This window comes from Octopus bimaculoides, chromosome 2 (assembly GCF_001194135.2).
Source record: "Octopus bimaculoides isolate UCB-OBI-ISO-001 chromosome 2, ASM119413v2, whole genome shotgun sequence".
Taxonomy (NCBI): domain Eukaryota; kingdom Metazoa; phylum Mollusca; class Cephalopoda; order Octopoda; family Octopodidae; genus Octopus; species Octopus bimaculoides.
This window is the reverse complement of record NC_068982.1, coordinates 185,659,373-185,662,954: the sequence shown is the minus strand read 5'-3', so window position 1 is coordinate 185,662,954 and position 3,582 is coordinate 185,659,373.

Sequence of the window (3,582 nt, the reverse complement as noted above, 5' to 3'; positions counted from 1 at the left end):
GGGGTATAGAATATGGAATATACAATATATAATATGATATACAATATACAATATAAAATAAAATAAAATAAAAATGGATGGCACCATGAAAGAAAGTATTGAATGTAGATGAAATATTGAGTGTTCAATATAAAGGATCAAATATATAAATATATAAATATAAATGTATATATATAAAGGCGACTCGAGTTTCAGGGCTATTTCCCTTCGTCATGGCCGGTATGACAGACTTTATATATAAACACACGCACATACAATGAGCTCCTCTTCAGTTTCTGTCAATCAAATTCACTCACACTATGGGACCGAACCCAGAAACGTGTGATTGAGAAGGAAGCCTTGTACATCAGAGTCCTACTTGTAGATACACAGGTAGACAGACAGATGTACACCCACGTACAACAAACGAACAAACAATCCTAAGCATTAAACCATAATAGACGAGGCACAGTGATTTGGGACAGAGAAGAGAAACTATGTATAGTAGTAGAAGTCAGTTGCCAAGCAGACGTCAACATAAAACTAAAGCTCAGCAAAAGAGAAAGCATAAATGCTGAACTATTGAGGGATTTACAGATATTCCATCTGGACTACAAGTTTTATACCAGTAATTGTTGGGAGACATGGACATGTAACCAACTACCTCAACACCAAGCTTGAGAAATTAGGTTTCTCAAAACCAGAAGAGTAAAAGCTAATTAGAAGACTACAAGTACAAGCCATCAATAGAACCATATGAATATGTAGAACTTTCCAAAAGTTTAGCCTAGAAGTACATATGCACAAATCTAAACATGCAGCTATATGCATAATAATACAGACTTAAAGCAAAACACTGGGATCTACACATATACTGATGCCAAATACTTACACTTATACACATAAACATGTACAATCACTCAGTTGATGATGTTGCAATTCCAGTGATCTTTCTCTATTGGCAGGAAATCTAGAAATAAATTAAATAATAGCATGCATGCATGTATGAATACCTTCCAACCTACAACATTTCATTCATGCATCAACACACACATATATGTGTGTGTGTGTGTGTGTGTGTGAAACTTAATTTAATTTTAATTTTTTATAAATTGATTTTAATTGAGTTTTTACCTGTAATTTTGGATTTTGTCCCTAATGCATTCATATGAACATGTGCATGCATTATATACATGTGTGTGTGTGCATACATGAGTGTGTGTGTGTGTGTATATATATACATGGATATGTGTGTGTGTGTGCATCCATATATGGATAGGTATGCATGCATCCATACATGAACGCATGCATTACGCATATCCGCGCAAACATACATAACATAACATAACATAAAATAAGATGTAAAGTCGATTTCGCTCCTGCATGAGCAACAGTCTAGAGTGTTTCTACAGAGACTAACCAACGTAATATGTATGATTATTTTGCCAGATAAACAACATTAGAAAGCGAAACTGAAGAACTCTGCTGATAAATTCGAGCCATACTTCATAATAAACGTGTAGAAGAGACGTTTTGTAATCTATGTAAAACTAGTGAACGTCTAAATGTTTATACGGTATTACGAGATTACGAGTGTCATCGCTCCGGTAACATGCGACCTTGACTTGCGTGTCAAGGTTAGAACTTGAGAGTCAAAATGACTTGCGATGGTGACGGTGGAGGTCAGTGTGCCAGTGGCGGTGTGTGGTTGCGGTGAGCGACGAAGTTGTAGATCAGGGTTGTATTGTTGTAGTTGCGGTGGAAGCGGTGGTGATTTCGATGGTTACATTGGTGGAGGAGGTGTTGGTGAGTGTGTCGTTGTAGTTGTAGTAATCTTTTATTCAAGTGGTGGTGATGATTACGGTGGAAGTGAGGTAGTATAGTGTTTCCTAGATTGTAGTGGGATGGTGAAGTAGAAAACTGTGGAGAAGCCTTTCCCATATATAGATACCGATAGATAAGTTTGTGTTTATTTACTTTTATATCGGTCTAAAACAACCGGTGCTGTTGTTATGTCGCCTAAGTTAGCGATTCGACAAACATAAGTAACACAAATACGGCACTGAAATACATATTGAGGTGGATGTGATCGGTCTAAATTCGTTGAAGGTGGTTCTCCAGTTTTTGTCTGCAGTCAATGACTGAAACTAGTAAAAGAATATATATATATATATATATATACACACACACAGACATACGTACACACATAGACAAAGCAAAGCTGTTACAATTTGAGGCCACCTTCTACGCTTCGTAACTTTCTTAAAAATGCGTATTTTCTTAATGAAATTTTGCATAAATACGTTTATGTTTCAAACAAAAAACTGGAAGAAGGGCTAACGTTACGGATACTGATACTAGGAGTCAGGGAGGTACTCCTCTAATACATTTATTTTTTACCTAAATTTTATCATTAAAATCGTAATCGACACCCTCGGAAACGCATCTCTGTAAAACTTTTTCAGAAAATCGAGTGAAGGAAAAAAATGTATCAGAAAGTACACTAAACTGTATTTATGCCATATATCATCATCATCATCATCATCATCATCATCATCATTTAATGTCAGTCGTCCATGCGTGTGTTTGAAGATATATCGATGAAGATGATGATGATGATGATAATTGCCTTTACAGATGACTGCCATCTCCTGAGCTCCCTCGTTGTCAATGGCATTTCTGACATTCCGACTATGACAGTAGTTCTCTACCATCTTTTACCAATGGACACCGGTTCAGAACCACTATTACCGCGCAGATGTCTATTCAATCTCGCTGCAGATCTTATGGTTTTGAAGCATAGGTAACATACGAAAGTTGGAGCTTTCACTGGATTGGTTGGATCACTCTGTGAAATATAATCCTTGTGAATCCCTATGTCTCTTCAGACCCCAAATCAACTTGCAAGTCCTTACACACACTACGCACGTCAAAATACTCGGTATGGGGAGGAAGAACGTTGCACATGCAGCCGATACTTCATAGGACATAGGCAGCCTTGGAAAGGAGCATACGACCACACGTTTCACACCTCCAACAAAATATACATATATGTATGTATGTATGTATATACACGATCCGAGGATCCGTGTGTAGGCAGACTGTAAGCTTCAAACAGTGGGCTGTATACGACACATCGAGAGTTACACACTTTTTCCCATATCGAAGCTGCGAAAAAATTCGATAAGTTGATATATAGCTTACTGTCAGCAACTGTTGTTGGCACTCCGTCGCTTAGGACGTCGAGGGTTCCAGTTGAACCGATCAACGGAACAGGCTGCTCGTGAAATTAACGTGCAAGTGGCTGAGCACTCCACAGACACGTGTACCCTTAACGTAGTTCTCGGGGATATTCAGCGTGACACAGTGTGACAAGGCTGGCCCTTTGAATTACAGGCACAACAGAAACAGGAAGTAAGAGAAAGTTGTGGTGAAAGAGTACAGCAGGGTTCGCCACCATCCCCTGCCGGAGCCTCGTGGAGCTTTAGGTGTTTTCGATCAATAAACACTCACAACACCCGGTTTGGGAATCGAAACTGCGATCCTATGACCGCGAGTCCGCTGCCCTAACCACTGGGCCATTGCGCCTCCACTGTCAGCAAC